We start from the raw sequence: 14,185 nt of genomic DNA on the forward strand, positions 1-14,185 counted from the left end.
CTCTCACCAATGAAGTTGGTCCAATAAAAGATATTACCTTACCTACCTTGTCTCTCTAATATCCAGTGATCAACACTGCATAATTGCACACATCATTTTTAAAAATAAGCCTATAAACTGACTGGAATTGAAGATTTTAAATACTTTAGTATTGGTGATTGTTATCATTTTATTATTATTTTTTATTAACTCTACTATTGAAATCAGCAAACAAACTTTTGCATAGTTATATGCCTTATCTGCCTTTGAAACCTCCAAAACCCATGAGGTTTGCCCATCACTCAGTACCTGCCTAGTGGTATATCTTTTTGCTAAAACTTTCCTATTTCATTCTCATGATTTTGATTCTGTGTTTGTATTATTGGAATGGTTTTTACCCTGCTCTATATTTCAAAGATGGGCCCAAACCAAAATCCTAGTTCCAGACTCTTCCCAAAGGATGTTCAGATTTGGATATTAAATTCACGGCTATAGCATCCCTATGTCATACAAACATGACTGAAAACTTCAAGTCTGAACTTCAAGAAAATTTGGGTCTACATATGAACTATGTGATTCAGGCCAATTTCTTCTATAGTTAATGCCTGACAAACTCAGTAACCCACAAATTACTCTGAATGTTAGTTTAAAAGTGACTGTTCTGAGGGACATAAGAAAACATTAAGAAAATAGAACATTTGAGTCAAGGAGACCAAAACCTAATCTTGACCATCCTTTCTAGATGTTGTCTTGAAGACCTCCCATTGCTGTCAGGTAATCACAGAAAATTATTGTATTCAGATACCTTCAACAGCAGCTTTTGGGAATCCAGTGGGTAGAGCGGTTAAAATCCATCCATCCCAAATACCTCAGTGTAATATCTGAACATCTAAGTTCAATAGATGTTCAGCAGAGTTGTTCATTTTAGCAGAGGGGGATAAAACTCAGAAAGGTCAGTCTTGGGAGATAATTCATTCTAAAGTAAAGAGCGTGGTTTGCAACACTATGGAGATCTGAAAGGAGCCTGACACAGACAGAAACTTGGTAAAATTTTAGACCCCTTCATTGTAACTAAGATGTTTTTAAGAATTTCACTAGTATGTATTAAGCTTTCCTTACCATCATTCTCCGTGTTTAAATAAATAATCACTTATATTTTCTGTACATATTTATGTGATGTACCTTAAAAGAAATACATCTTTTGCTTTATATAGTCTGGATGGAATTGGACCACTTTGTTTGGACCACTTATAATTTCTACAGGGAGAATTATTATTTGCCTGCCTTCAGTTCCAGAAAAAAGGATCAAGGAAAAGGGGAAAGTAACTGTTGATTTGCTAGGTCATCCTCATAGTAACTGTCAACAACCTCATAGTAATTGTCCTTTTTCAACCTAGGGATAGGCTGTGTACCAAAAGGTTACCTCTGGGTGGTGACAAGACAGTTTCATTGAGCTTGATTCTCTAGGACTAACAATACAGTTGGGCCTCATAACAAGGTTTTGAAAGGAGTGAGGAAGAGATGGGAGCCAGAGGCCAGTAGTGTGGTCTCAACGGGAAGGGTGGGACATAAAAAAAGAAGAATTATCTTAATGAGAGATAACTGGATAGACATTTGACTAGCAGAGGTGGCTATGAATCTGAGAGGGGCACATCATTCAATAACCAAATAAAACGAATCCCAAGGAAATGAATTCAACTGGCAAATTTAGTTTTAATTTCAATCACAAATAGCTTCATTACCATGAACAGGGGTTTACACAGTTATTCCCATTAATGTTAACAGGTGTAACACATTAAGAATACAGTAAGAGACAGATTGTAAATAACCCTAGTGTGCAGGTGCAGATGTGAGGAGGGAAGTACCTTAGGCACCGACACCGTGGGTTCTCCTGCGCTGGAGCACCCACGGTAAAAAAAATGGCGGGTGCTTAGCAGCCCCCCATCAACACCTCTCCCTCTCCTATCACTGCCGATCAGCGCCTCCTCCGCTCTCCCAGCTCCTACCGTCTGCCACGGATCAGCTGTTTCACAGGAGGTGTGGGGAGGAGGGCAGAGGAGCAAGAGTGCAATGCACTCGGGAGAGGGGGCAGAACTGGTTGGGGTGGGGCCGGGAAGAGGCAGGGCGGGGTGGGGCATTAGGGTGGGGTGGAGCATTAGGGAAGGAGTGGAGTGGGGGCAGGGCCTGGGCAGAGCCAGGGGGAGCACCCCCTGGCAGATAGAAACTCGGTGCCTATGGGAAGTACAAAGGGTGGGATTCTCTAAGTGACTTAAGCTGAGTGCCTTTTATGTGCCTAGAAAATCTCACAAACCGTGAGTTAGGCACTGAGGGTCCTATACAATGAATGGAGAATTAGGCACTTTGAGCTACTATCCACAAAAGCCAGCATGCTAGGCAGGGAGCTACCTAAGCTAGCCACTGGAAGATACCAATGAGAGGGATCTGTTCTAAGCACTGCCTCTCTTTTGCAGATAGGTGCCAAAGTCCAGGGATGTGCTTGTCTCTGCTTAGTGATCCACAAACTGTAGGGTTACCATACGTCCGGATTTTCCCAGACATGTCCGGCTTTTTGGGCTCCAAATCCTCGTCCGGGGGGAAATCCCAAAAAGCCGGACATGTCCGGGAAAATCGGGAATGGCGGGGCCTTGCCGGGGGCCGGCGGTGCCAAGCGCCGGGGGCCTGCGGTGCCTGGGGCTGAGCTCCGGGGGCCGGCGGGGCCGAGCCGAGTGCTGGGGGCCGGTGGTGCCTGGGGCCGGCGGTGCCGGGGGCCAGCGGGGCCGAGCACTGGTGGTGCCGGGGGCTGGCGGGGCCGAGCGCCGGGGGCCGGCGGTGCCGGGGGGCGCCGAGCGCTGGCGGTGCCGGGGGTGCCGAGCGCTGGGGGCCGGCAGTGCCGAGCGGGCCGGGGGTGCTCGGCTGGGGGCCCAGGGGCTGGGCCGGGGGGTACTGAGCGGGCCGGGGGTGCTCGGCCGGGGGCCTGGGGACTGGCAGTGCTGGGCGGGCCGGGGGTGCTCAGGCCCGGGGCCGGCACCCCAGGGCCCGAGCCGACCCAAGCTGGAGAGGCCGGGGGGACCAGACTGGGCCGCGCCTCCTCCCCCCACACCTCCCTTACCTGCTTCAGGCTTCCCGCGAATCAAATGTTCGCGGGAAGCAGGGGAGGGGGCGGAGTTGGGGCGGGGACTTTAGGGAAGAGGCGGAGTTGGGGCGTGGGCATGGGCGGGGCTGGGGCTGGGGCCGGGGCCCCATGTGTCCTCCTTTTGGAGGCTCAAAATATGGTAACCCTAACAAACTGGGGGCATTCAACTGCCTACGTTGATGCAAGGCCTGAAACAAAAGAGCTGGGAGTAGGCAGAAAGGGAGGAGGTCTTTCATTATAAACTTTAGCTTAGGTAATAGGGTACCGAGACCCTAATAATACAAGAAGGCAAGGGGCTCACTGGTGTCTGGTAGTGAGTTTCAGCTGGTCTGATCAGTTCAGTGTACCCCAACTCAGTAATGTCATAACCTGTGTCTAAAAGGTGCCATGTAAGATATCAATAGAAAGCTAATAACATATTGATCATTAATATTATTGTATGGTGCATGTGCAGAAGACAAATTCAAAATCATAAACATATTGGGAAAGATCTTGTTCAAGTGTCTGCCAGACTGGACTGAAGTTACCCCACCTAGACAAAGGAATGTGGTTCTGCCACCTTGATGGTACTTGATGGCAGAAGGCACTAGGAAGGAAGGGGAAGGGTGAGCGCAGAGCACACTCAGAGGAGGGGATGGAACAGGGTGGGAAGAGGGAGGCAGGGATGGGGGTTGAAGGAAGAGGTAGAGTGGGGGGTCAAGCATCCCCTGGCAATTCAGAAAAATGGCACGTCTGGGGTGTTGATTGCCAGGCATAACCAATGCTGGCATATATCAGACCATGGCTGTGATGTAACAAGAAGGCTGCTGGGATCAGAGTTGCTGGTTCAGAGCTGCTTGTCACACAGACACTCAGGGTATGCTTGTCTGTGGGCTGTCAGCATCCAACCTGTGAGCCACAGCAGCAGAGCATTGAAGGCACTCAGGGTTACAGGGCAGGTAGTGATACAGATCCTCACTGGTCTGGACTGCATCCCAGAACATGACAAGTACTCACCCAGGAAGTGGGAGATTCCCAGTTCAAGTATCCCCTCCTCATGAGGGAGAGAGGGGATTTGAACAGAGATCTGCCACGTCTCAGGTAAGTGCCCTAACCACTACACTAAAGATTATAAGGGAGCTCCTCCTCCCCCAGCTGTTTTGTGTGAGTGGCTCAATCCAATAGGTGGACTCCGAGCTCATCTACCATATTGGGTCCCCAGACAATACATAGGCAGCTGAATGCCTGTCTTCCCCAGTTCACTAATAGGATGCAGTACGTGTTCTCAGAGTCAAAAACTTAGGCTCCTCAGGAGCTTTTTCTGTAAAAACTTAAGTGCCAAGTGAGGTTAGGTGCTCATAGGATTAGGTGGCAGCCAAGCCAGAGTTTTGTGGATCTCACCGGTGCCTAAAAATGGGACTCAGGCACATGAGTACCTTAGAGGATCACACCCAAAAGCCTTTGTCCCACTTAGGGTACGTCTATACTTACCTCCGGGTCCGGCGGTAAGCAATCAATCTTCTGGGATCGATTTATCGCGTCTTGTCTATACGTAATAAATCGATCCTGGAAGTGCTCACCGTCAACTCCAGTACTCCTGCTCCGCAAGAGGAGTACGCGGAGTCGACGGGGGAGCCTGCCTGCCGTGTCTGGACCCGCGGTAAGTTCGAACTAAGATACTTCGACTTCAGCTACGTTGTTCACATAGCTGAAGTTGCGTATCTTAGTTCAAAGTGGGGGGTTAGTGTGGACCAGCCCTTATATAGCAAGTGCTTTCAAAATTCTTCAAAAGCCTGTACAAACACTGAATCAAATCCAGCTTGCCTTACTCATGCGAGTAGCCCCACCACTGTAACCGAGAGCAGAATTTGACACAAGCAGACTACTTATAGGAATATGGCAAACAGGATTTTGTCGATTAGTTCGTTAATCCTCAGAATACCCCTGGTAGTTAGGTCATTTAATTTTGAAAAAAGTTAAATTTTCTCAAATATGGGCAACATTTTGGGTGAAATGTAGGCCCATTTTCAATCGAAGCTACACTGACAATTAAAAAATCAAGCAAAATTTACACGTCTTTATATTTTAGATGTGAAAACACCTCGTTCACAAAATTTCATGAAAAAAATGACACTTTCAAACACAAAACCGCCTAAAATTAAATTATGAAAAAAAATCCAAAGAGCTTGCAGACAGATTCTCATGATCCTAGTATAAAACATGGTGGTGGTCTGAGTGTAATTCCTAGTGGACAGATGTCCACATCATAACACAAATCACCATTGGCAGTGTCAGCAAAAAGACCAAGGACTGAACGGGTCTGGAGACAACATTCCTTCAAAACCAGCCTGAGGAGCAGTGGTGGAGCAATGTAGGGAACTTTCTATTCCTGTACATGTTCTGGACTTCAATAAAGGACTTCAGTCTTCAAGACATGATTTAGAGCCTCCAAGAAACTAAACTTTACAGGAGACTTTCCTTTACAGTGTTCTAGCTAAGCAACAGCCTCCATTGTTTTAGGCTGTACCATAAATCATCAGCACCTGAGTTATGCATAATGAACAAAAGACTAAGGTGCATAATAGCAGCAAAATCAATTTGAGATCTCATTAAAAACTGCAAAGAATAAGACTAGTGCTACGATTAAAAGTATTAAAGAGAGTAAGCATCTTTTTGTATTCAAAATTAATAAAATATTGTTTAAGTGAAGTGCTCTGATAGTAGTAGATGGGCAGGGCATTGGTGTCAGAGAATAATATAACATTAAAGAAGTGCTTCAAAACAATCTAAACATTTAAGTGGATTCTAAAATTAGAGCCCACTAAAAACTAGAGAGTATATTTCCCTTTTCAACATATGCCTTATTCCTAATAACATTATTGAGCATTCCATACTTGGATTGAGCCAAAATCCGTCTCAGTTAAAAGCATCCAACTTCCACAAAAGGATACTGTGTGCACATGTGTGCAGCATTTGTCTTTAAGAGAGGATAATACACCTATAAATCTTACTGGTGAGTTCTAGTGCACAGGACATTCATTAACTTTAAATTAACTTGCATATACATGGATACATATCTAAAGTGCCTGATAAAGTTATGGGAAACTCTCATTCAAACCATTTTTTTAAAATCCATCAGACTGTTCCTATTTTCATGCCTATTGCTTTTTTTGTATTTTGTGCTTTGTAATACTAAGGGCCCAGTTTTGCTAACCCTATGTTTATAGAACAAGTCAAACCTGCTGAAGTAAATATGATTTCTGAACATTAAGGATTTGCAGTATTGTCTGTAATATGTTTTAGAATGTTTTAAATGTATTATTGTATAGCAATTTGAGTACTTTGGTGGGGGTGTTTTATAAATAATAAAATTATTAATTTATTTATTAATGTGAAGGGTTTTTTTTATAAGATGACAAAAGCATAATGGCATAATATCAGTAAAATCATATTGACTTTATCTCACCAAAATTATTACCAGAGACTGAATACTTTATTTTGCACTGCTGACAACTTAACAACCATTCATTATCCTTTACTATTGTCAACACAACCAAGTTTTTAAGTACTCAAAGGGGAGAAACAATTAGTGAAAGTTATTATATAATAATATCTTTTAGAGACCAGATTGATATATAAAGTGAAGAGGGAGTAGATAATTTATATAACCTCAAGGAAGCAGAGTCAGACAGAACAAGGTATACCTCAAACTTCAATGTATTTTCTGCTTCTATACAGATACAACTTAAAGAAAAATCACACTAGTTTTGATGCATATTATATGCCAAATCCTGTTACTTTACTAACTGGGCCTCATTCTGCTCTCATTTTATACCAAGCTAACTCCACAGGCCTGATTTACACCAGGATAAGGGGGATCAGAATTACGGTCACTGACTCCAAGAGGGCACTTAGCCCCTTGCAGGATTGGAACATCTATGATTAATTGTCCACTTTTTCATTTAAAACTGACTGTGCGTTTTTTTTTAATGGGATTTGTGATGTTGGAAAGTTTTTCTCTACAAATTAACTGAAAACTAGCATGTGATTGTATTTCACGTTCTATAATAGGTTGATTGGTAAATAACTCCTTGGCAGTTTTCACTGCAACTTCAAGATGCTAGCTTGTTGTGACAGAACTTTTGACTTTAATTGTCAGTAAATTCTGTACATCACCTGACGACATGTAGAAGGTTTTAATATTTCTTCTGCTCCCATTGACTAAATACCTTTTAGAAAGGGCTTTGTGTTTCCCATGTCTCACAGAGTGATGACATCCCAGGTTTATCCAGTTTCCTGGCTCTTTTGGCTTCAGGCATATGGAACTTTTGCCAGGCCTCACACTGTCAACACACAGTCAGCTGGACATATATCACTTTGAATTTCTTGCCTTTCAGCAATATTACCTTAGATTGGCAGAGAGGACCTCATTCTAGCCTAATTCCAGAATAATTCCAAACAGTCATTTCAGTCATTCTTCTCTACAACATAAGTCATAAACCATCTTCTATTCTGAAACATAGAATTATTAAACTGTATTAGAAAAAGTTGTTTGTTGCAAAGCATGTTCATTTTTCTGAGTAAAAAATAACTTTAAAGGACAGAATCTTTCACTTTATGTGCAATACACTAATGCATATATGTGCTTATCTACTGAGAGAAAATATATCTTTCAGTTTATAGATAGCAGGGCACAAAAATAATTACGTATTTTATGTTTCAGGTAATTTTCTCTTTAACATAGTTGTTATAACAAATCTATATATATATATATAGTAGTAAGAGAGCACATGAAGTAGCATTATCAAATGGTCTGAATGTGGGAATGGGCACTGGGAAACCCTGGATCTTAATCCCAGCTCTGACACTGACTCGCTCCAGGACTTCAGGTAAATCATTCTACCTCTCTCAGTCTCATTACCTCTGTAAAATGGGGGAAATGATGATGATATACTACCTGCCACATTCCCTATTGTGGAGCATATTACCTCAGTGTAACTCTAACCTTTTTTATTATGTTAAGTGCTAGATATTCTATTAATAAAGGTTAATGCAATAGACTTCTTTAAAAATACATTTACTGTGCACAAAAATCAAATGAGATTATGAAATGCAGTGAAGTGAATAATTAGTAAATAAAAGAATGAACCTGTAAATATAACAGTTTTTTCCTGTCATCAATCCATCTCAAAACTCCCATTGACAGCCATGGGAGTTCCATATGTGGAACAATGGCATGAAAGATGGCATTAAGCTCCAAGTCCTTCCTACAGACCCCCATTTAAGTAACTTTGCTGGGTGCTGGGGAATTCTGGAGGGCAAGCAAAATCTATTTGTCTTAGATTTCCATATTGTGTTTGTTACCATATCATCAAATGAAGTCCCAGAATAGTTGGTATCTAAGCAAAAGGGCTAGAATAGTTTCCATTGGAATTAGGCATCTAGGCACTTTTGAAAATCTCAATAGGCACCTATCTGTATCTTGAGGTGCTTACATACCTTCAAAAATCTGATGTACCAATGATATACCTGAGATATGTTAATGATATTATCATCCTCTAGGCACAAAACCTAAACTCCACCACAACTTTAACCACCATCATCCATCCATCAAACTCTCTTTGGAATACTCCTGCACCAACATCAGCTTCCTGGACACCATGATCAACTTCAGCAATGGAACCCCACAGATCCAGTAACCACTTCAGATACACTAGGAAATCTGTTATCTACAGTCAGACACTCAGATTACACAGAATATGCTCCAAGAAGAAAGTCCAGGATACACACCATAATACACTTAAAATTGCCTCCACTAAGCAAGGACACTCCACCAGAGAAGTAGATCACATAATGGAACGAGCCTCCCAGATGTCCCAAGAGAACCTGCTTCAATATGGAAAAAAACCCTCTTACCCTATACACCTCATTGTCACCTACCACCCCGCACTGGAACCCATATAGGGATATCATTAAGGAGTTACAACCTATACTTGATGGAGACCGCATCTCCCCACAGACCAGAACACAGACCAGAACACGCAAACTCAAAGCAGCAGCAGATCCTGCCACAACAAGAGATGCAAAACCTGCAGACATTATCTCCACTGCTACAGCACACCCCCTTAACCTACTTGCAAGATCTACGGGTCCTACACATGCCTATCACAACACATGGTGTACCTCATCCAGTGCATCAAATAATCCAGAACTATGTGAGTAAAACCAGACAATCACTTTGCTCTCTACAAACTCACACGGAATAATTATAAAAGACAAAAACACCCTTTCTCCCATGGGCAAACACATTTTAAAAACTGATCATCCATATCTGACCTCTCATTCCTTGTCTTCAAAGGAAACTTACACAACACCTTCAAAAGTAATCCTGGGAATTTCAATGGATAACTCTGCTAGACACCAAAAATCATGGACTCAACAGAGACACTGTTTTTATGGCTCATTACAACAAATTGTAACTTTCCTTTGTTCTATGACTGCAAAGGTATTAATTGCCTATTGCACTGTAACTGGTCATCAGCAACTTGTGTTAACCCATTATGCTTGTATGAAGATGTGATACTCTGATTACTTTTCCCAAACCTGAAGAAGGGCTCTGTGTAAGCTCAAAAGCTTGTCTCTTCCACCAACTGAAGTTGTTCTAGTAGAATATCTCACCTCACCCACCTCGACTCTTCAAAAATCTGGCCCTTTGTATCCTCTCACTATACATGCAGTGGAACCATATGGTCCTACTGTGTCAATGGGGGAGTATTTGGGCTTAAATAGGTAGCACACTTCAGAGTAACAAGAAAGAAAGAAAGAAAGAAAGAAAGAAAGGAGACTGCAGGAATAAATCTGTAAAATCACTTAACTTTTGGTGTCTCAACCCAAAATGTAACATGTTCTGTACAAAACAGGCCTCTTAAATGGAAGTCCAGTGAAGTCCAGTAACTATGCTATTAGACATGGACTCTCTTCTTTGGTTTGGGCACTGGCCTAGAAGTTGGGAGACACAGGTTCAATTCTCTACTTGCCACAGACTTCCTGTATGATCTTGGGCAAGTCACTTAGGCTCTGTGTGCCTCAGTTTCCCATCAGTAAAAATGGGTATAATAGCACTTCCTTACCTCACAGGAGAATTGTGAGGAGAAATGCATGTAAAGATTCTGAAGCACTTTGAGAGCTACAATGAAAGATGTTATATAAGAGCAAGGTAATATTATTTCACTGTGACTTTGGGGGAAATAAATCACATGCTTCAGTTTCCCACCTGTAAAATAGGGGTAAGGGTACCTTCCTTTGTAAAGCACTTTGAGACCTACAAACAAAAGAGCGTTATATCAGAGCTAAAGATTATTTATCTCATACTTCTGACAAGATTAGATATGGATTTGTAAATGAATAACATTTGTATATAGGAAAGTCAAGCATTTAATTTGTTTCCCCATAGCAGTGTTTTGTAGCACAAGATAGCACACAGTGCTGTATTGATGTAGGGGAAATCCTGCCTTCCTTCCTTATTGCCACAGAAGACTAACTACAACTCTATGTGATCCCTCCCCTCTTTGAGGGCTGCTTCTCCTACTACTTAGGTCAAATAGACTAGCCCCTTTCACAAGCACTGAATTATCACACAAAGTAAAAGCAAATTCTGACAATTAACTGTGGTCTACAGCGGAGAGTAGGAAATAGCACCACAAAAATCACATACATTCAGGAAAACATGAGTTTTTTGTCAAACACTTTCTTGTCTGGGTTTGAGTAGTCTGAGTAATGTCAGAAAATACACAGACCTGGGCCTATGGCATCTTTAAGAAAAATGTTCATTTAACAATGTTTTATTATATATCATTAAATAAAGTCATAACACAATATTGCATTTGAATACTGTTTTGACATAAGAACATTGGGTTATAATGATTTATATAGTCACATACAGGATAGAGGTCTTATATAAACTGGATTTATTGTATTATTAGTATTAACATTTCTTAACTACTATCATACACTGTGTAAAAGAGGCAACATATTTTAACCAAGGTTTCATGCTAAAAGATTCACCATTTTGTTCTGTGATATGTTGCACTCTCAAAATATTGCCTTTCTACAAAATTTAAGTACCATGAGTTTGAGTGACATCAAAGTATGTAATAACAAGATATCCAAAATATTGCTTAGAAGTCATAGTGCTTTCTAGCTATTTTTGAAATATTTTCCTTTGTGAGTTTTGGCAAGTAAATTGGAGATGAAAAAAACCCAACAATAACAAATGTAACTAAAAATGTGGTGTCAATTCTTCAAATACTAATTTGCCTGTTGTGTCTTTTTGATTGTAAACCCCCCAAGGCTGGGATTGTCTCTTTTCTGTGTTTGCATAACGTCCATAATAATAATTTATACTCCAGCCATGGCTATTCTATAAGACCATCTCCCCCATTTGAGCTCAATGGGATGACTCAAGTGTGTAAAATTAAGCATGTGCGTAAGGTCCTAATCCAGCAAGTGACAACATGTGGGCATACCGCTGTGTTGAATCCACACAGAGCTCTGCTAACTTCATTGGGACCCCATGTGGGTACATAGTCTGCCCTTAAGCTATCAATTGCAGCAGGGGCGCCCAAGAGTTTACAGGATTGGAGCCTTTATAATTCTTTAAAACAAAAGTCATTTCATCTAGGCTAGGGCTTTTTAGTTGACCCTTAATTAAACTAATGATTTCTTCTTATTATTTCATTTTCTACTAGTGTAATTTAAAAAAAATATATAATTAGATATTTTTTTCTGATTATACATTTAATTACTCTGAAACAGCCATTTAACTCTTCCTATTGAAATACTATCAGTTACAGAGAAATTGCTGATGTTTTATTTCTCCTACACATTTTAACGATAGGAATAAAACATCTACATAGATGATCAGACCAACTCAGAAAAAAAAAATGAATTGGTCTGAACTCCATCCAAACACCTAAGAGAACCCAAAATTTTGGGAGAGTTCTGGTAAGTTAAATTAAGTAACACCCTTACTAAGGATATTAATGTAATCAGATTTTTTTAAGTAATTGTTTGCAATAGAGGATTACTTTATCAAGTACTATTTTGATATATAATTTGATTACTCATCTAAAAGAAGCATAATGGAGACTTCTTTCAGTTACTTTTCTGTGCTGTCTTCTCATTATTATTACTATTATTTGTTTTGTGATATGCCTTTGAACCTCAGTCATGGACCCAGAGTAGGATCTACAAAGGTACTTAGGGTATTGGAAAGTTGAGCATTGGTGCCTAGAAAAATCACAGGAGCAACACTGTGATCTGCAAAGCCTGAGTTAGGTGCTCCCTATCCTATAAATGGGGAGACATAGGTTCCTTAGACAGGATCTACAAAAGCCAGCAGGCTATATGGGGAGCCACCTAAATTAGCTGAAAGGAGATGCTGAATAATGGGGTGTGTGCTAGACCCTGCCCCTTTCTCAGAAATAGGCACATACGCCCAGGCTGTAGGAATGTGACTCTTTCTGATTAGTGATCCACAAATGGGAACCTGTTACCTGGAGTCAGTAGATTCAGGTGCCTAAGAAACTGTGGATCTGGACCTAGAAACTCATTGTGCTCGGTGCTGCACAAACACAGAAAAAAAGATGGTCCATGCCCCAAAGAGTTTACAATCCAACTATGAGAGAAGAGACAACAGACAGATACAGACAAACAGATGGGGGAGCAGAAGGAAACAAAAAAAACTCCTGTGTAATTATGTAATGACTAAAATCTCATTATGCAATTCACACACATAGTACATCAGTCTGAAGTGCCCAAGAACATTATTGATAAAAATGATTACATTGGTATATTTATTTTGTAAGAAAATAATCAGAAATGTAACATGGTACTTTGTGCATACAGCAATCCATATTTTAGAATAGAAGCTTTTTCAAAAGCAGTTTTATCAAACCCACCATATCCTTTGATCCAAGGGTTGTTTTTACTCCGTTATAGACCAAAAGTTTAAAAGGGCCTCGGTCCAGCTTCTAATTTTATGCTTTCAACTGGTTCTAAGTTCAAAATTAAGCCTTCAGCTAATTAGGTGATTCTGATAACACTTAGGCACGTGCATATCTTTACTCAAGTGAATAGCCCCCCTGAAGTCTTTGTTTGCCTAAGAGTAGAGCATTAGAAGCTCTTTTTAAAAGTTGTCTCTATATTTCACAAAATCCATGGTGCAGGATCTCAATAGGTCTATCTAGATAACCTGATGGGCCAGCAGCTATTTGCAGATCTCATGTGCTCCAAAGGTACTGCAGGTCAGAGGCATATTAATCTATTTAAGGTATCAATGAAAATAGGAAAAGCTCCAGAGTGCTTAATATTCAAAAACAACAGGCCATCCCTTAGTGATTTCCAGACTTGCCAAACCCTTATCTTTGTCAGCAATAGTATGGGTCTTGATAGTAGCAGGAAAAACTTGGAAAGAGTTAAAATGTAACTCTACCTTGAGATGTGACTATAAGCATAGCATCCCAGGTTCCTTATTTATTATCTCCTAGTTGTTCAATATCAATTTAGTCAGTTTATAAGCAACATTTTTCTAACTACCATCCTCACAAACTCAGTCTTGGGATCTGAAAGTTAAGAGTGGATAGGATAACACCTTTTCATCAATAATAAAGGTTTTACAGGTTAAATTCTGGCCTCAGTTACACCTGTGAAACTATATGGCCTTTAATAAGGTGGCACAGGTGTTACTGTTTAATCTTGCAATTGAAATTTAGTAAACAAGGCCTTGATGCTGCAAACACATAAACACTTAACTTTATGCATAGACTTCAATGAGACTATTAACATCTATAAAATTAAATACAGGTGTAAGTGTTTGCAGGTTCAGAGCCTAAGTCTATTTTTGATATTCAAGAAGGAATAGACTCCAGCTCAGTCTCTCTTAACTATGTTGACTCTGCAAGACTAAAAGAATAAAAGGTTATTTTTGTCACTAATTCACATAGTATTGTTTCTATTCCCTGATTGGATGACCAAATCTTTATAAACAGGATGATGGGCTGATGGGGGTTTTGAATCTCCCAGGAAGGTGGGATA

The 14,185-nt window shown here is 40.7% G+C and overlaps 1 long non-coding RNA gene across 4 annotated transcripts in view; it reads right to left on the reverse strand.

Annotated features, from left to right (window-relative positions):
• LOC117879523 overlaps nucleotides 1-14,185 on the reverse strand; it is a 168,306-nt gene that overhangs the window by 89,974 nt on the left and 64,147 nt on the right. The window contains exon 3 of one of the 4 annotated variants that reach the window (XR_004646295.1): nucleotides 7,498-7,603. The exons of the other annotated variants lie outside the window; for them this stretch is intronic. This is a non-coding gene — a long non-coding RNA (uncharacterized LOC117879523). The remainder of the gene's footprint in view (nucleotides 1-7,497; nucleotides 7,604-14,185) is intronic. 4 annotated transcript variants of the gene reach the window in all.

The sequence above is a fragment of the Trachemys scripta genome, chromosome 6 (genome assembly GCF_013100865.1).
Source record: "Trachemys scripta elegans isolate TJP31775 chromosome 6, CAS_Tse_1.0, whole genome shotgun sequence".
Classification (NCBI taxonomy): Eukaryota; Metazoa; Chordata; order Testudines; family Emydidae; genus Trachemys; species Trachemys scripta.